At 41.8% G+C, this 20,886-nt stretch overlaps 1 long non-coding RNA gene across 8 annotated transcripts in view; it reads right to left on the reverse strand.

The window, feature by feature from the left end:
* LOC147347952 (uncharacterized) overlaps window positions 1-20,886 on the reverse strand; it is a 146,727-nt gene that overhangs the window by 40,097 nt on the left and 85,744 nt on the right. For 5 of the 8 annotated variants that reach the window (XR_015150847.1, XR_015150848.1, XR_015150845.1 and 2 more), the window contains 2 exons: window positions 10,896-11,082; window positions 8,936-9,029 (listed from right to left, as the gene is read on the reverse strand). This is a non-coding gene — a long non-coding RNA (uncharacterized LOC147347952). Of the gene's footprint in view, window positions 1-146; window positions 3,723-7,413; window positions 7,688-8,935; window positions 9,030-10,895; window positions 11,083-20,886 lie in introns of those variants that run through there. The other 3 variants (XR_015150852.1, XR_015150850.1, XR_015150851.1) reach the window with 2 other exon arrangements.

A 20,886-nucleotide genomic window follows, 5' to 3' on the forward strand; every position in this document is an offset into this window, starting at 1 on the left:
CATGCCCTTCAACAGTATATAGGTGAATACATGGCTACCAACTTATACAATAAAAATTTCTACACCCACGGGAATGACCAATTTCCACAGTAAAGATGAGCTTCACAAATACAACATTGAATAAAAGAGACCATATACAAATGAGCACAAATTGCAAGGTTCCATTTATAGGAAGTTGAAAAACAGGCAAAAGTTAATCTGCACTATTATAAGTTGGATTGTAGTTGCTCTTGGCATGGGTTAACGAGTGAAAGGGGACTTCTGAGGCCCTGGTGCTATTTTATTTCTTGACTTGGGTACTAGTGAAAAGGGTACATTTCAGTTTGTGAAAATTCATCAAGATTTACACTTATGCCAAACTTTCTATAGGTATACCATCATTCCAAGGAAAGTTTTTTAAAAGCGATATTTGACTTCAAGCTGAGGCTTACACATGAACGCCTATCAAAGCCTTAACTTTACCCTCACATTCCCTGGCACTGGTTAAAGGTCACGACACACTGTCATCCCTCCACTAAGCAGCCCACTCTAATGACCCAGCCATCTTCCCAGTGTCCTCCCAAAGACAACGCTGTGACCTGACTGCTTCTCCACACCACTACTCCACCTTCTCTGCACTTCTATGAGAAAGTGCTAGAAATCGGTGCTAAGCCAAGACAGGAGAGTTCTCGATCCCCAGGACAGGACTCTCGGGGTAAACTGATGATCTGAGGGCAGACAGTGCCCACTATGCAAACATTCCTAGGAGAGGGAAGGCCCAGCTTCGATCTTGCAGCATCTATATTTAGCAGCCTGGGGTTTGCCTCATTCAGGCCTCAGTAGGCATTTTGAGACCTTCTGTTGCTGCACACCAGAGAGAAGCATCAAACGAGAAACTCTCTCAGCTTTAAGGCTTTGTTCCCACTGGACACTGTGAGTTCTGAGCAGGCTTTCAATTCTCTGCATTTTAACCGTGGTTCTTACCTCTAACATCCCTCTTTGTGTGGTTTTTTTTAAAGCCAGTCTCTTTAGAGCACTTAATTCTGTTTCAGACATTTGTCTCCGTCGTGCCAGCAAGTCTGAATTTGCCTGTCTGATTCCTGTTGGTGAAGTCTCTTTCCTGTGACCCCTCACTAAACGATGGTATTGCAAGGGGAAAAGATCCCTCTGAATACAGAGGGGGCTACCCCTCCCCCATGAGCCGTGTGTCCAGTGGCGGTGCCTGGGGCCTCTTCCGGGCGCTTGTGGACTTCAAAATCTTTTAAGTGTAAAATGCACCGAGATCAAAGATGATATTAATACGTTACTGGAAAAACTAAGCCCCACTAATTCCCTTTGTTCCGTGTATGGCACCTCCCTTATTACATTGTTCCTGAATAGTGCCGGAATGATAATATGTCCTCAGTATATGCGGAGGAAGAAAGGAGAAAGAAAGATGAACGAGGAATGTGAGACGATTTCCTGATTATAGTCCAGAAGTCTGTTAGTCTTTTTTCACACTTCAAAATCAACTGGTTTGGCAAGATACACTGTCAAATAATTATTCTAAGGTTTTTTTTTAAAAAAGTGGTAAAACTCTGTACACAGTAACGTCTTCTTGGATATTCATAATGCACATAAGACACTAAAGCTGTTGGAAGTTCTATATCACAGAAACATGTTTGATTTGGGTTTCTGCAGAGTGCTTCATGGAATCCTCTTCAGGTCCTCAATTAGATCTCTCAGTACCATCCAGTCACATCCTACAAGACCAATGTTCTTTAGAGGATGCTTTGGCAAATGCACCTTTAACTCAAACAGATAGGATTCAAAGACTGTCAGTCCCACGCAGAGAGTTTCTGAACCCTTAGTTATCACCACCGTGAATGCCAGAGACTGCACCAAAGACACTCTGATTAAATACCTGCTTGTATGAAGCAAGGATACATGGCTGTATTGCACTGCACACATTGTGCCTTCTGTACAGCCGGAAGGAAGCTGTCAGTCTCAGAGGTTTCAGATACAAGTGACAGTAGGCAGCATGGCTGAACAATCGGGAGAGCAAAGGTCCACTCTGGGGGTCATTACAGATGACTCAGAGGACTTATCAGTCCAGTCCAGTCACTCAGCTGTGTCAGACTCTTTGCGGCCCCACGGACTGCAGCATACCAGACTTCCCTGTCCATCATCAACTCCTAGAGCTTGCTCAAACTCATATCCATCAAGTCAGTAATGCCATCCAACCATCTCATCCTCTGTCATCCCCTTCTCCTCCTGCCTTCAATCTTTCCAGCATCAGAGTCTTTTCTAATGAGTCAACTCCGCATGAGGTGGCCAAAGTACTGGAGTTTCAGCTTCAGCAACAGTCCTTCCAATGAACACTCAGGACGAATCTCCTTTAGGATGGACTGGCTGGATCTCCTTGCAGTCCAAGGGACTCTCAAGAGTCTTCTCCAACACCACAGTTCAAATGCATCAATTCTTTGGCACTCAGCCTTCTTTATAGTCCAACTCTCACATCCATACATGACCACTAGAAAAACCATAGCTTTGACTAGACAAACCTTTGTTGGCAAAGCAATGTCTCTGCTTTTTAATATGCTGGCTAGGTTGCTCGTAGATTTCTTCCAAGGAGCAAACGTCTTTTAATTTCATGGCTGCAGTCACCATCTGCAGGGATTTTGGAGCCCAGAAAAATAAAGTCTGTCACTGTTTCCATTGTTTTCCCATCTATTTGCCATGAAGTGATGGGACCAGATACCATGATCTTCATTTTTTGAATGTTGAGTTTTAAGCCAACTTTTTCACTCTCCTTTTTCCCTTTCATCCAGAGGCTCTTTAATTCTTCTTCACTTTCTGCCATAAGGGTGGTGTCATCTGCATATCTGAGGTTATCGATATTCTCCCAGCAATCTTAATTCCAGCTTGTGCTTCAACCAGCCTGGCATTTTGCATGACGTACTCTGCATATAAGTTAAATAAGCAGGGTGACAATATACAGCCTTGACATATTCCTTTTCCTATTTGGAACCAGTCTGTTGTTCCATGTCCAGTTCTAACTGTTGCTTCTTGACCTGCATACAGACTTTTCAGGAGGCAGGTCAGGTGGTCTGGTATTCCCATCTCTGTAAGAATTGTCCAAAGTTTGTTGTGATCCATACAGTCAGACTTTGGCATAGTCAATAAAGCAGAAGTAGATGTTTTTCTGGAACTGTCTTGCTTTTTCGATGATCCAATAGATGTTGGCAATTTGATCTCTGGTTCCTCTGCCTTTTCTAAATATATCTTGAACATCTGGAAGTTCATGATTCATGTATTGTTGAAGCCTGGCTTGGAGAATTTTGAGCATTATTTTGCTAGTGTGTGAGATGAGTACAATTGTGCAGTAGTTTGAACATTCTTTGGCATTGCCTTTCTTCGGGATTGGAATGAAAACTGACCATTTCCAGTCCTGGGGGCACTGCTGAGTTTTCCAAATTTGCTGCCATATTGAGTGCAACACTCTCACAGCATCATCTTTTAGGATTTGAAAAAGCTCACCTGGAATTCCATCACTTCTACTACCTTTGTTCATAGTGATGCTTCCTAAGGCCCACTTGACTTTGCATTCCAGGATGTCTGGCTCTAGGTGAGTGATCAGACTGACAGACAGGTTAATATGTGTATTACCTGATCCTGGCATTCAGGTTAATTTTGTGTCATTTATTTCAGGCAGCAAAACAAAGCATTGATTATCTCTCCAAATCCAACTGCAGACAGCCATGCTTAACAAGGAGGAAGAAAGCAAGTGGTTATTGAGACCAGAGTTTGCAGATGTCAACCACCCAGTGATAAAAGTGATCTGAGCCTGTCCTGTAGGGAAAATAACGGAAAGCTGGTCTTGTCATGGCATCTCTCATGCCAATAAGAGGCAGGCAGGATATGACCTCTCATGAAGACAGATGTTTTTTTGACCCCAGAGGGATACTTTACCAATATCTTCAGTGTGGGGATGCACTGACATCTAGTGGATGACCAGGTGGCTGATGTTTTGGCCACAAATGATAAGGTAGGAATCAATAAACTACACAGTAATGGCATCTGAAAAAAACTTAGTTCAAATAACATCTAAAGTAGAAATACAGATTTTCTTTTCTCTCATGGCTGAAGCCAATTAATTAAATTCATATTTAAATTAATATTACATGTGAAGACTTTTTCCTGCTAACAGTACCACCCCTCTGGTCTTGTGAAACGCTGGTGCATGGTTTGATGCCTACCAGAATTAACAAGCTTACAGGCAGGTAAAGACAGGTAACAGAACACCAGAGATACCCAAATAACGCAGGAAATACTGTCCATTTTGGTTTTAGAAAATAAATATTTAATCTAATCATCAAATACAAGTTGAATTGTTAGGTTCTAGCCACCTGTGTGGATCACAATAAACTGTGGAAAATTCTGAAAGAGACGGGAATACCAGACCACCTGACCTGCCTCCTGAGAAATCTTTATGCAGGTCAGGAAGCAACAGTTAGAACTGGACATGGAACAACAGACTGGTTCCAAATAGGAAAAGGAGTATGTCAAGGCTGTATATTGACACCCTGTTTATTTAACTTATATGCAGAGTAAGTACATCATGAGAAACGCTGGACTGGAAGAAGCACAAGCTGGAATCAAGATTGCCAGGAGAAATATCAATAACCTCAGATATGCAGATGACACCACCCTTATGGCAGAAAGTAAAGAGGAACTAAAAAGCCTCTTGATGAAAGTGAAAGAGGAGAGTGAAAAAGTTGGCTTAAAGCTCAACATTCAGAGAACGAAGATCATGGCATCCAGTCCCATCACTTCATGGGAAATAGATGGGGAAATGGTGGAAACAGTGTCAGACTTTATTTTTTTGGGGTCCAAAATCACTGCAGATGGTGAATGCAGCCATGAAATTAAAAGATGCTTACTCCTTGGAAGGAAAGTTATGACCAACCTAGATAGCATATACAAAAACAGAGACATTACTTTGCTAACAAAGGTTCGTCTAGTCAAAGCTACGGTTTTTCCAGTGGTCATGTATGGATATGAGAGTTGGACTGTGAAGAAAGCTGAGCATCAAAGAATTGATGCTTTTAAACTGTGGTGTTGGAGAAGACTCTTGAGAGTTCCTTGGACTGCAAGGAGATCCAACCAGTCCATGCTAAAGAAGATCAGTCCTGGGTGTTCTTTGGAAGGAATGATGCTGAATCTGAAACACCAATACTTTGGCCACCTCATGCAAAGAGTTGACTCATTGGAAAAGACTCTGATGCTGGGAGGGATTGGGGGCAGGAGGAGAAGGGTACGGCAGAGGATGAGATGGCTGGATGGCATCACCGACTCGATGGATGTGAGTTTGAGTGAACTCCGGGAGTTGGTGATGGACAGGGAGGCCTCGCGTGCTGCGATTCATGGGGTCACAAAGAGTCCGACATGACTGAGTGACTGAACTGAACTTAACTGAGCCACCTGTCAGTATGGAATTTGAGAATTTTAGAAGTTTGGTCAAAAAACTGCAAAGCTGAATATGATTATACCAGATGCTACTCTAGAATGGGGAAGAGGGCCTTTCAAGTTTAAAGAAGAAAGTCTGTGTGTCTAGTTTTCCTAGAATCACTGATCAAGGAGTCTGTAGAGTAAATCTTATGTATCTAGTTCACTGAATGATACATTGCAGGAAGTAATTAGTGTTAAGATGCAAGGGGAAAAAATGGACTCTTGGATTGTGAAACAACTGGGAAATGGACTCATGGAGTAAATCAGACAAAGATTTAACAATGTAAGTCCTACTCTGGGTAAAACAGATTGAAGAACGCTGTTCACACTGTGCCCGGCATAGATTTTTCTAATAATACCATTGACTCCTGGGATTAAATTTATGCTGATATGATTATAGTGCTTCTGTCCAGTTTCTGTCTCATTTCTACTTTTTCCAGAACTCTATGTGTTACCATCTCTTATATCTATTCTTCCCTAACATACAATGGTAAGAAAAGCATTATCCAAAATTTGGAAATAAGGTAAAGAGTATGACTTTTCAATGAGGTGTCTTTTCAACGTCATGCTAGAATTTTGTTTAATAGGCCAACATAAAGGACTTTGTAATTTTCTAAGAGAGTGCACCTATATTTGACTTACAGCTTATTATTTGAATAGAGCTCAACCACTGTGAAGTTACATGTTAATCTGTAGAGTTCTCTAGGAAGAATCTGAATACACAAATGGGAAGTAGCCAGACCATGTATAAAAACAGAATTCTGAGACAGAACTTGAAGGAATTATCTCCAGTAACCAGTCCTGGAAGCCAGATGGCTGTAGGTTGGACCTGTAGAAATCAGATCTCCATCTCCAGTAACAACTCAGGGAGCCAAACAATAAGCTCCGTAACGATCGGTCCAAAATGGCTAAGACTGGATCAATAACTGACAGCTTTCTGATTTGTATACCTGCTTCCAACTGAAGACCAACCAGAGGAAGTCAAATATCAGTGCAGTTCAGCTCAGACACTCAGTTGTGTCCAACTCTTTGCGACCCCATGGCCTGCAGCGAACCAGGCTTCCCAGTCCATCACCAAATCCTGGAGCCTACTGAAACTCATGCCCATCGAGTCAGTGATGCCATCCAACCATCTCATCCTCTGTCGTCCCCTTCTCCTCCTGCCTTCAATCTTCCCTGGCATCAGGGTCTTTTCAAATGAGTCAGTTCTTTGCATCCGGTGCCCAAAGGATTGGAGTTTCACCTTCAGCATCAGTCCTTCCAATGAATATTCAGGACTGAACTCCTTTAGGATGGACTGGTTGGATCTCCTTGCAGCCCAAGGGACTCTCAAGAATCTTCTCCAACACTACAGTTCAACAGCATCAATTCTTAGGTGCTCAGCTTTCTTTATAGTCCAACTCTCACATCCATACATGACCACTGGAAAAACCATAGCTTTGACTAGACGAACCTTTGTTGGCAAAGTAATGTCTCCGCTTTTTAATATGCTGGCTAGGTTGCTCGTAGATTTCTTCCAAGGAGCAAACGCCTTTTAATTTCATGGCTGCAGTCACCATCTGCAGTGATTTTGGAGCCCCCAAAAATAAAGTCTGTCACTGTTTCCACTGTTTCCCCATCTATTTCACATAAAGTGATGGGACCAGATGTCATGATCTTCATTTTTTGAATGTTGAGTTTTAAGCCAACTTTTTCACTCTCCTCTTTCACTTTCATCAAGAGGCTTTTTAATTCTTCTTCACTTTCTGCCATAAGGGTGGTGTCATCTGCATATCTGAGGTTATTGATATTTCTCCCAGCAATCTTGATTCCAGCTTGTGCTTCATCCAGCCCAGTATTTCGCATGATGTACTCTGCATATAAGTTAAATAAGCAGGGTGACAATATACAACCTTGATGTACTCCTTTTCCTATTTGGAACCAGTCTGTTGTTCTATGTACAGTTCTAACTGCTGCTTCTTGACCTGCATACAGATTTCTCAAGAGTCAGGTAAGGTGGTCTGGTATTCCCATCTCTTGAAGAATTTTCCACAGTTTGCTGTGATCCACAGAGTGAAAGGCTTTGGCATAGTCAATAAAGCAGAAGCAGATGTTTTTCTGGAACTGTCTTGCTCTTTCGATGATCCAATGGATGTTGACAATTTGATCTCTGGTTCCTCTGCCTTTTCTAAAACCAGCTTGAACATCTGGAAGTTCACCGTTCATGTACTGTGGAAGCCTGGCTTGGAGAATTTTGAGCATTACTTTGCTAGTGTGTGAGATGAGTGCAACTGTCAAATATACACCCCAACAATCACACAGGATGCCCTGCTTCTGTATAGCCCACCTAGGCTGCTCTATCCCAACAGCCTCCGTCAGGGCACACCCAGAGCTCCCCCTCATTTCCACTATAAAGGCTTCTTCCTCAACTGCCTGCTATTGAGTTTCTTCCAAAGTGTGAGTGGCACGGCTGACTCCCTTGCTATGCCAAGCTCTGAATAGTAACCTCTGTTACTTCACTCATCTCCACAGTCCAGTAGAAAAGAAAGCCTCGGAGGTTAATGTTTCCTCATTCTGTAGAGAATTAACCAGTTGTGTATGTAACCCAGCCACTTTATTTTAACAATCTTTTCTGATCGCCCAGAAATAACTGTCCCTTATATGCTCTTGGAACCAGTTTTACCATCTCACTTGTTCCCTCATTAATGAGTTAATTAAACTGGTGACATGCGTTCACTTTATATTTGTATGGGAATGGTGTTTTTAAATTTTTGAAAATTACACATTGACAACAGAAAAGAAACAAAATGCGTATAAACATCTAAGGAGAAATTCAAATACATATTATATTAAAAGTTATATTAAAAGACAAAATAGCATACTTATTACGCCTATAGAATATCTTCAGTTTATTTTAATATTGTGAAGTAGCTGTCCGAGATATTGAGATTTACCAAAGTTCCTCAGCTCACTGGAATTATTTGGCTCTGAGTGGCATTAGTCAGTTTTTGCTGTGTAACAACCCCACCCCCCCTGCCAAATCCAACTTTCTGCAACATTTATTTTTCATACTCAAAGCTGTGCAAGTCAGCTAGAGTGGCTCTGCCTCAATATGAGCAGGCTCAGATCTGCTCTACCTTTGAACCAGAGGCTATTTGAGACAAATTTTTCCCATAGTGATGACAAAAGAACAAGAGGACAAGCTCTCCTAGGCCAGCCACCTCGCCTCATGTCATCCTAGTCACGCAGCGGAGCCCACATTCAGGGTGAGCGCAGGACATACACTCCCTCCAGAGCAGGAGGCACTGCAAAGTGTCAGGTCAAAGGTCACAGATGTATACACCCCCACAGAGAGGCAGTAACCTCACTGAACCTACAACGAAAGCGAAACCATGGAGGAAGGAAGAACCCCACTGACTGGCTTTCAGAGGGGCTACACGTAGCCACAGACCAGACGTGGAGGACGGCAGGTAGGGACAGTACTCACCTCCCTGAGGGACGTGCCCTGCGCTGGTGTGACCACAGCTCTTGGAGACCTCAGAGCGCTTCTGCAGCATGAAGGTCACAATTCCAGAAGCAACCTACAGGGAAGTATGAGTCAAGATTTTAAAAGCCCGTGTCAGCTCTGTGAGGAGAATCTCAGGAATAATCTGGCATTAGCCCTGGTGTGCTTCAGTTCCCAGAGGCACTGACTGGGCTGGAAGAAAACCATGCAGAGCCCGAGGCCTTGGAAATAGAAGACAATACATTGTGAACACTTGAAATAAATACACTGCATAAAATCTCTGAAAAATCTTATTATAGTCTAATTCTGAGTAATGTTCATAAAACTGATGAAATAAAAGCTAAAGTCTAACATCAATGATATGCCTATTTGTATACAATCCAAGTTGGTCACTAATTATTCTCTCTTAAAGTATCAACAGCTTATTGATTGTGACAGATGGTTTATTAGGTGTAAGCTTTATTTTTATATGAATAAATTTGATGAAATGTTGTAACTGTTCTTACATAACATTACAGATAAAGCCATGAAATTAAAAGACGCTTATTCCTTGGAAGGAAAGTTGTGACCAACCTAGATAGCATATTAAAAAGCAGAGACATTACTTTGCCAACAAAGGTCCATCTAGTCAAGGCTATGGTTTTTCCAGTGGTCACGTATGGATGTGAGAGTTGGACTATGAAGAAAGCTGAGTGCCGAAGAATTGATGCTTTTGAACTGTGATGTTGGAGAATACTCTTGAGAGTCTCTTGGACTGCAAGGAGATCCAACCAGTCCATTCTGAAGGAGATCAGTCCTGGATGTTCATTGGAAGGACTGATGCCGAAGCTGAAACTCCAGTACCTTGGCCACCTCATTCGAAGAGCTGACTCATTGGAAAAGACCCTGATGCGGGGATGGATTGGGGGCAGGAGGAGAAGGGGAGGACAGAGGATGAGATGGCTGGATGGCATCACGGACTCAATGGACATGAGTTTGGGTAAACTCCGGGAGTTGGTGATGGACAGGGAGGCCTGGCGTGCTGCGGTTCATGTGGTCACACAGAGTTGGACACGACTGAGCGACTGAACTGAACAGATAGAGTCTGTACTCCAACTATCAAATAAGCTATGATCACTATCTTTTCCCATGCAGCTTATAAGTGCTGATTACAGGAACACAGGCTTAAAAAAAAAATTAGATGCCTGATAGAAAAATGCTTCAGTTTGCTACCCAAGTTGATTTTTTCACTCAAAATTATGTTAGTGAGATTTCTCTTATACGCGTAGTTTTCGTTTACTCATTTCCAGTGCTATATTGCATTTCATTGTCTGTGTATCCTGTTTCCAAATTCATTCTTGTACTAATAGTTATTTAAGTTATTACTTCAGTTTGGCATCCCCAAATATTCTTTTCCTTATCATTTATCCTTCCACATATGCTCATGTCACTCCCTAGCAGACGTGCGCCATGGCTGGAGTTTGGCACTGACTGGTTCTAAGTATGTGAAGGAGGGCCCGCTGGGGGATGTGCTGCCTCTCCTCTACTCCATTCATGGTTGAGGCCAAGATTACTCAGGTAAGAGAAACATCCAAGATGCTCTGCACTGGGCCAGGCTTGGTGGATCCTGACTAGCTTGCTCATGCATCTGCAGTTGGTCACGGGGAGGTGGACTGGTCCAGGAAGGTTTCACATTTCTAGAGGCAGCGTGGTTACTGGCCTGTTGACTGGGGCAAAGAGCAGCTGGGCAGAAGTCTCTTATCCTCCAGTAGGCAGGATATCAAGATGGAAGTAGATGCTCCTAAGGCCTGTTAAGTATCAGTATAAGCTAGACATCACCTCTTCAACATTTTATTGGCCAGCCAGCTCCTATTCAAGGGAAATAGTTCAGTTATCTATATTTCTATATAACAAATCACTTCAAAACTAACTACTTTAAAACACAACTCATTATTTTACTCACCAATCTATCATTTGGCCAGAGCCCGGTGGGGACAATTCATCTCTGCTCCACTAGATGTCAGCTGGACTAAGGCTGAAGGATCCACTTCCAAGATGGCCCCATCCCATGGCTGGCAAATTCCTGTCCAGGGGAGATTCTCAGCGGGCAGGTTACACTTCTTGAATCATGGGAGATGGATCCTAAGAGACTGGAAATGGAAAGTTGCTAGTTTCTTAAGTCTTGGCCCAGAAACTGGTGTAGCATCACTTCTGCCAACTCCTTTTATCACATCCTTATTCAGGAGGAGGGAGACTTGAGATTGTATCTTAAAACTGCCATAAGTGGGCTCTAAGCCCCAGCTTTATGAGAGACGTGACAATGCCACCTTGTAAAGGGCATGGGAACTGGAAGAGGAAAGAGTCGCAGCCATTTTCACAATCAGTGTGAGCGTGAAGGAGGAGAGATTTCTGGTTCAATATTCTCCTTTTACAAAGCTACTATTTACTCATCTCAGCCTTATATTAACTATAACTTATCAAGAGGCAAATTTAGAAAGCCTACTCATTATTTAAATGGCTTGGGATTTTATATAGAAAGGCTTCAAAGTGCCTCCTTTTTATTTCAACGTAAATGTTAGTACTTTAGCTCCCCTTGAAAGATGTGAAACCATGTTTTATTGATGGGATAACTATTATGCAACAAGAGCGAGGGTAATCATCTTATTCCACTCCACAGGATGAACATGGCCATTTCTGCACAAAAAAGACAGTGAAATGCTCAATTACAGCTGTGTGGTCAGTGTAAAATCTCTCATTTATATGAGCTGCAGAGTCATTAATTAGACATGGGCAAGGAAAGCTGTGGCCACCTTGGATTTTCTTTAGGCTGTCTTCTCTGTGCTGTATGAGCCACAGCCAAAATGACCTAGAGGCCAACCAGATAGAATCAGTCATTGACTCTCTCCATGCTCATTCATACTCTTCACACGTGACTCCATGGGATAGAACCACTCCTTCAGGGAGGAAATTCTGAACTTCATGCCTCAATTACATTCCCAAATCCCTACTTTCCTTTCCTAGACAGAAACTTAATTTCAATAAGAAAATCTGACCTCCCAGAAGTCCTAAAAATAAAGCGTCTACGATGTCCACCTAGTATGGTTTAATAAGCTTTGTCCAAAAGTTCCACGCCAATTCCACCTCCTGGGGAGCACTGGGGTGGTGATGGCTCTATTCACTGAGACAATTTGAGTCAGTCTTTTTATGGCTTTTCAGCTGCTCTCAGTTAAGAACTGTGTTTGGCAACAAATGATGGAAAACTTTACGTACAATAGCTTTTGAGAAATGGAGTTGCTCTTGTTTCCCTTTTATGTTAATGTTGACTTATTTATTCACTTATTGAAGTATGGTTGATTTACAGTGTTGTACCAATTTCAGGCACACAGCAAGGTGACTGTTACATATTAATATATATTCTTTTTCAGAGTCTTTCCATTATGCGTTATCATAAGATACTGAATACAGTTACCTGTGGTATACAGTAGGTCCTTATTGTGTATATATTTTTATATGATAGGTTTCAGGGATCATTACTATAGTTTTTTGTTGTTGTTGTTTCTTTTAACGCACAAAGAAGTATAAAATTCTGGCAACCTCATGATGCAATCAGGTACTTATACTGCTGTTTGGATTTTCTTATTCTATGGTTTTCATCCTCATGTTTGTAACCACAATGTTACCAATCAACGTTTTAAAATTTTGGATTGAAATTACTATGACGATCTTCCTAGGGGAAGTGTTTGAGGCTGTAGACAACAGAAGAGGAATCAGCCAAGAAACATGAGGAGCCCAGAGCCTTTATTCATTTAGGTTAAGGCCATTCTGAAAACACTCTTAAAATACACGTACCTGTGGTTTTTTAAATTATCTTTTTAATAAACAGATTGGTCTAAAGTTTCTTGCCTTTTGGAACTGAAAGAATCTTAAGTGATACAAACTGTATATTGCATATAAAGTAATTTCAGTTCAGTTCAGTTCAATCACTCAGTCGTGTCCGACTCTTTGCGACCTCATGAACCACAACACCCCAGGCCTCCCTGTCCATCACCAACTCCCAGAGTTCATCCAAACCCATGTCCATTGTGTTGGTGATATCTGAAGGTCTCTAAATCTATCTTTAAAAAATATTTATTGAATGTATTTGCTTTTTGCATTCGTGTAACAAGAACTCACATGGCAAGAATTTGGAACATGAGAAATTCCTGAACTGAATTTGGGAAAAACTACAAAAGTTGTATTTAGAGGGGACAGATAGTCTTGGATGCTTATAACAGAAGTAGAGACTGAAATTTATTGAGCTAATCACCAGTGCCAGAATTAAGAAAAGGACTGAATATACGTAGGCATTTTCAAGATGGTGGAGAAGACACGGAAATCATCTTCCTTCCTACAAATACATCAGAATACATTTACACATGGAACCACCCCTACAGAACATCTACTGAATGCTACAAGAAGACCACAGACTTCAAAAAAGGGAAGCTGATCTCCACAAAATGACATAAGACCAGAGAAGAAAGGAAAAAAATGGACAAAGGAAATGGGATGAGGCCTGCAATTTAGGGAAGGAGATGTGAAAGAGGAAGTTTCTGCACACTGGGAAATCCCCTTACGGAGGGGACAGAAGGGTCCTTTTGAACCTCAGAGGCGGGGAGTGTAGCAGCAAGTGCATGGAAAACCAAGTGGAGAGAATTCACCACGGAGATCAGTGCCGACCAGCACTCCCCAGTGGGACATTTGTACGCCCACTGCAGCAAGTTGGGGCTAGGTGCTGAAGCTCAGACTTCAGAGGCAGACCTCAGGCAGAGGACTGGGGTAGACTGCTGGGAAGATACTCTGGAGGGGCTAGTACAACACAGCTGAGGGAGACCAGAGAAAAGCCTGGGCCAGTCAGAGAGCCAAGAGATCTTTGTTGCAGGGACCCTCTAACTCCCTTCACTCACAATCTGCAGAACACCACCTTTACAAGGGCCAGAAGCAGGGTGGGATGTGGCAGTGGTTTGCGACCCCAGAGGCAGCCAAGCCTGCCGGCCACCAACCACTACAAAAATCCACGGGAGAGCAAGAGGCGGGGGACTGTAACTGCGATCTGGAACCCCAAAGATGAGCAGACTGGCTGGCTGCTGCCTAGGCATACCCAAGTACTAGAGGTAGGAGATAAGACGCTGCTGCAGTCCCTGACCTCAGAGGTGGGCATGACGGGACTCAAGCTGTGGTATCTTCCTGTGGGCCTTTACTGCTGCAGGCACTCCACACATGTCCCAGTTGTGTCTGCTGGACCCCTCACTGCCCCCAGACCAACTGAGCAAGTGAGCCCCGATAAGCCAATGCTTTTGCCCCTCTCTTGTCTGGGCAGGGAACAGATGCCAGAGAGAGGCCTACCAACAGAGACGGGACCAAAACCAAAGCTGAGCAGCAGGGGCCGTGTGACCCAAGAACAGGAAGGGGATTTGCTTGCAGTCATGGGATCAGCAGATTAAATGCCCACAATTAGCTTGAGACTGTGGGCTTCGGGGGCAACTACAGCTGGAGTAAGACCAGTCTAACCTGACCACACAGTGCCCACAGCAGTTCCAGAGACCAACCCGGAAATCCTGAGGGAATTCCCGAGTAGGAAGACTGGTTGGAGCTAATTGTGTGGCAAGGACACTGACAACTGAGGCCGTGGGAGAAATTCTTATTGCCACCCTCTCTATATAGGTTTTCATCTTTTTTCTTTTTCATATTATTCTGTTGTTTGTTTTTGTTATTCCTTTTCAATTTTTTACTTACATTTTCCTTTTTTAATGTTTTTGCTTTTACGTAAACTTATTTTACTTTACCTTTTTCCTATTTCTACAGTACTTTTTTCTTATATTGCATTTTTTCCATGTTTTTGGTTTTCTATTTTTGCTAGTATAGTTTTAGCAGTGTTTGTTTTTATTTAAAACACTTTTTGGGAGTGCCTGAAGTTCTTTGTGAGTTCTTGTCTATTTAATGTTGCTTTTACCATTTGTCTTAGGGTTTTGTCTTTCTGTTCTTTTTTGTTTGATTTTTTTTCTTTTCTCCCCTCCTCTTATTTTCTATCTCTTTCTTTCTCTTCTATGCTATGTAGCTTGTGGAGTCTTGGTGCTCTACCAAGGGGCTGGCCCTGAATCTCAGAGGTGGGAGACCCAAATCCAGGTTCACTGGACCACCAGAGGACTCCCAACTTCATGGAATATTAATTGAGAACAGCTCTCCCAAAGGCCTCCATCTCAACACTAAGACCTGGCCCCACTCAAAGGGCAGCAAGCTCCAGGGCAGGATGCCTCACACCAAACAATCAGCAAATCAGGAACATGATCCTACCTAACAGACAGGCTGCCCAAAGCCATACCAAGTTCACAGACACCCCTAAACACCCCACTGAACATGGCACTGATCGTCAGAGAAATAAGATCCAGTTCCCACCAAGAGAACAGAGGCACCAGTTACCCTCACTGAGAAACCTTCACAAGGCACTGGTCCAACCACACCCTCTGGGGACAGAATCCCCAAATAAGAGGAACCATGACCTTGCAGGCTGCAGAAAGGAGACCCCAAGCAACAGTAAATTAAACAAAATGAAGAGTCAGAGAAACACTCAGCAGATGAAGGAACATGGTAAAAACCCACAAGACCAAACAAATGAAGAGGAAATGGGCAGTGTACCAGGAAAAGAACTCACGCTGCTAAGTCGCTTCAGTCGTGTCCGACTCTGTGCAACCCATAGACGGCAGCCCACCAGGCTCCCCCGTCTCTGGGATTCTCCAGGCATGAACACTGGAGTGGGTTGCCATTTCCTTCCCCAATGCATGAAAGTGAAAAGTGAAAGTGAAGTCACTCAGTCGTGTCCAACTCTTTGCCACCCCATGGACTGTAGCCTACCAGGCTCCTCTGTCCATGGGATTTCCCAGGCAAGGGTACTGGAGTGGAGTGCCATTGCCTTCTCCACAAAGAACTCATAGTAATGACATTAAATATGATCCAAATTCTCAGGAATAAAATGGAGGCACAGATGAACCAAATGAAGGCACAGATCAAGAAAATACAAGAAATGTTTAAGAAGGACCTAGAAAAAATAAAGAATAGACAACCAGCAATGAACAACAGAATAACTGAAATAAAAAATACACTAGAGGGACCCAATAGAATAACTGAGGCAGAAAAATGGTAAGTAAGCTGGAAGATAGAATGGTGGAAACAACGAATGCAAAGCAAAATAAAGAAAACAATGAAAGGAAATGAAAACAGTCTTAGAGACCTTTGAAACAACATTAAGCACACCAACATTCGAATTATAAGAGTCCCAGAAAAAGACAAAAAGAAAGGATCTGAGAAAACATCTGAGGAGATTATAGTCAAAGTGGGGCTTCTCTGGTGGCTCAGATGGTAAAGGATCTGCCTACAATGCAGAACACCTGGGTTCGATCCCTGGGTCTGGAAGATCCCCTGGAGAAAAAACTGGCAACCCACTCCAGTATTATTTCCTGGAGAATTCCATGGTCAGGGGAGTCTGGCAGGCTACAGTCCATGGGGTCAATAACAGTCAGACATGACCAAGTATCTAGCACACACACAGGGTCAAAAACTTCCCTAACATAGGAAAGGAAATAGCCACCCTAGTCCAGGAAGTCCAGAGTCTCATGCAGGATTAATGCAAAGAAAAACACACTAAGACACATAGTAATCGAACCAGAAAAAATTAAACCAAGAAAAAATATTAAAAGCAGCAAGGAAAAAGCAACAAGTAACATAGAAGGAAACCCTCATCAGGTTCAGTTCAGTTGCTCAATCACGTCCAACTCTTTGTAACCCCATGGACTGCAGCACGCCAGGCCTCCCTGTCAACAGCTCCCAGAGCTTACTCAAACTCATGTCCATCAAGTCGGTGATGCCATCCGACCATCTCATCCTCTGTCGTCCCCTTCTCCTGCTTTCAATCTTTCCCATAAGGTTAACCACTGATTAATCAGCAGAAACTGCATGCCAGAAAAGAGTGGCAGGATATACTTAAAGTGATGAACAGAAAAGACCTACCACCAACATTACTCTATCCAGCAAGGATCTCATTCAGATTCGATAGAGAAATCAAAATCTTCACAGATAAGCAAAAATTATGAGAATTTAGCCCCACCAAACCAGCTTCCAGAGAAGGCAATGGCACCCCACTCCAGTACTCTTGCCTGGAAAATCCCAGCTGGTTTTGTAAACCAGCTTTACAAAAAATGACAAAGAAATTTCTCTAGGCAAGAAACAGAAAAGAAAGAAAAGTTCTACAAAAACATCCCCAAAACAAGTAAATGGTAACAGGATCATACATATCAATAATTACTTAAATGTAAATGAATTTTATGCTCCAACCAAAAGACACAGACTGGCTGAAGGGATACAAAAACATGACCTATCAGCTGTCTACAAGAGACCCACTTGAAACTTAGGGACACATACAGACTAAAAGTGAGGGGCTGGAAAAAGATTCCATGCCAATGGAAATTGAAAGCAGGAGTAGCCATACTCATTTAAAATAAAGACCATCACAAGAGATAAGGAAGGACACTACATAATGATCAAGGGTTCCCTCAAAGAAGATATAACAATTATATATGCATCCAACAAAGGAGCAGCTCAATACATAAGGCAAATGCTAACAACTATAAAAGGAGAAATCAACAGCAACATAGCAGTAGTGGAGGACTGTAACACACCACTCACATCAGTGGACAGATCACCCAGACAGAAAATTAACAAGGAAACACAAGCCTTAAGTGGTACATTGCACCGGATGTTCCTAATTAATATCTATAGAACATTCCATTGAAAAGCAGTAGAATTCAGTTTGTTCCCAAGTTCACATGGAACATTTTCCAGGATATATCACATCTGGGGTCACAAATTAAGCCTTGTATATTTAAGAAAACTGAAATTGTAGCAAGCATTTTTTCTGACCACAGCACTGTAAGATCAGATATCAATCACAGGAAAAAATGGTAAAAAGCACAAACATATGAAGACTAAACACTATGCTTCTAAATAACTAAGAGGTCACTGAAGCAATCAAAGAGGAAATCAAAAAATATCTAGAAACAAATGACAATGAAAACACAACCGAACACCTGTGGGATGCAGCAAAAGCAGTGCTAAAGGGAAGTTTATAGCAATACAAGCTTACTTCAAGAAACGAGAAAAGCATCAAATAAACAACCCAGCCTTATACCTGAAGCAACAAGAGAAAGAACAAAAAGCCTCCAAAGTTGGTAGACTTTGGATAATAAATCATAAGATGAGAGCAGAAATAAAAAGACATGAAGGAAACAACAGCAAAGATCAATAAAACCAAAACACTGGTTCTTTGAGAAGATAAACAAAATTGACAAACCATTAGCCAGACTCATCAAGGAAAAAAAAAGGAGAAGACTCAAATCAATAAAATTAGAAATGAAAAAGGAGAAATTACAACTGACAATGCAGAAATACCAAGGATCATGAGAGACTACTGTAAGCCACTATATGCCAATAAAATGGACAACCTGGAAGAAATGGGAAAAGTCTTTACAAAGTACAATCTCCCAAGACTGAACCAGGAAGAAATAGACAATATTGACAGACCAGTTGTAAGCACTGAAATCAAAACTATGATCAAAAACCTTTCAACAAACAAAAGTCCAGGGCCAGATGGCTTCATATGCAAATTCTACCAAAAGTTTAGAGAAGAGCTAATACCAATCCTGCTCAAACTCTTTCAAAAAATTGCAGAGGAAGGAACACTCCCAGACTCATTTGACAAGGCCACCATCACCCTGATACCAAAACCAGACAAGAATATTACACATACAAATGTTTCAGGACAATATCATTGATTAACATAGATGCAAAATCCTCAACAGAGTTCTAGCAGAATCCAAAAACATATTAAAGGGATCATACACCATGATCAAAGGATTTAGTGTAGTCAATGAAGCAGATGTTTTTCTGGAATTCTCTTGCTTTTTCTATGATCCAACGGATACCTACAATTTGATCTCTGATTCCTCTGCCTTTTCTAAATCCAGCTTGAACATCTCGAAGTTCTTGGCTCACCTACTGTTGAAGCATAGCTTGGAGAATTTTGAGCATTACTTTGCTAGCATGTGAAATGACTGCAACTGTGTGATAGTTTTAACATTGTTTAGCTTTGCCTTTCTTTGGGATTAGAATGAAAACTGACCTTTACTAGTACCGTGGCCACTGCTGAGTTTTCCAAATTTGCTGACATATTGGGAAAAGGAATACACCAAGGCTGTATATAGTCACCCTGCTTATTCAACTTATATGCAGAGTACATGATGCAAAATGCCAGGCTGGATGAAGCACAAGCTGGAATCAAGATTGCCAGGAGAAATATCATTAACCTCAGATATGCAAGTGACACAACCCTTACAGCAGAAAGTGAAGAGGAACTAAAGGGCCTTTTGATGAAGGTGAAACAGGAGAGTGAAAAAGCTGGCTTAAAACTCAACATTCAAAAAACGAAGATCATAGCATCCAGTCCCATCACTTCATGGTAAATAGATGGGGAAACAATGGAAACAGTGAGAGACTTAATTTTCTTGGGCTCCAAAATCTCTGCAGATGGTGACTGCAGTCGTGAAATTAAAAGACACTTGCTCTTGGAAGAAAAGCTATGACAAACCTAGATGGCGTATTGCAAAGCAGAAACATCACTTTGCTGACAAAGGTCCATCTAGTCAAAACTACGGTTCTTCCAGTGGTCATGGATGGGTGTGAAAGTTGGACCATAAAGAAGGCTGAGCGCCAAAGAATTGGTGCTTTTGAACTGTGGTGTTGGAGAAGACTCTTGAGACTCCCTTGGACTGCAAGGAGATCCAACCAGTCCATTCTAAAATCAAACCTGAATATGCACTGGAAGGACTGATGCTGAAGCTCTAATACTTTGGCCACCTGATGTGAAGAGTTGACTCATTAGAAAAGCCCCTGATGCTGGGAAAGATTGAAGGCAGGAGAAGACGGGGATGACAGAGGATGAGATGGTTGGATGGCATCACCTTCTCAGTGGACATCAGGTTGAGCAACCTCTGGGAGATGGTGAAGGACAGAGAAGCCTGGCGTGCTGCAGTCCATGAGGTTGCAAAGAGTCAGACATGGCTAAGCAGAACACCACCACCACCACCACCATGATCAAGTGGGTTTATTCCAAGGATGCAAGGATACTTTAATATATGCAAAGTGATCAATGTGATATACCATATTAACAAACTGAAAGATAAAAACATATGATCATCTCAATAGATGCAGAGACTTTTTGATAAAATTCAACACCCATTTATGATTAAAGAAATCTGTTCAGAAAAATCAGCTAGAAGAAACCTACCTCAACATAATAAAGGCCATATGCAACAAACACATGGCAAACATTATTCTCAATGATGAAAAACATAAGGGCATTTCCTCTAAGATCAGGAGCAAGACAAGTGTGTCCATTCTTGCCACTATTATTCAATATAGTTTTTGGAAGTCCTAGCCACAATAATCAGAGAAGAAAAAGAAATACAGAGAATCCAGATAGGAAAAGAAGAAGTAAAACTCACTATTTGCAGACAGCATGATAATAAACATAGAAAGCCCTAAAGATGACACCAGAAAATAACTAGAGGTAATTAATGAATTTAGTAAAGTCATAGGACATAAAATTTATGAGAAATCAGAAAGAGAAAATTTTAAATTAAGAAACAATCTAATTCACAACAAAAAATATAAAATATCTAGAAATAAACCTACCTAAAGAGAAAATAAAAACCTATATGCAGAAAACTGTGAGGCAGTGATGAAAAAAAATCAAAGATGACACAAACAGATGGAGAGAAATACCATGTTCTTGGATTGGAAGAGTCAACATTGTGAAAATGACTATACTACCCAAAGCTACCTACAGATTCAATGCAATCCCTATTAAA

The sequence above is a fragment of the Bos grunniens genome, chromosome 22 (assembly GCF_055505025.1).
Source record: "Bos grunniens cultivar Pamir isolate PY7600 chromosome 22, Bosgru_T2T1.0, whole genome shotgun sequence".
Classification (NCBI taxonomy): domain Eukaryota; kingdom Metazoa; phylum Chordata; class Mammalia; order Artiodactyla; family Bovidae; genus Bos; species Bos grunniens.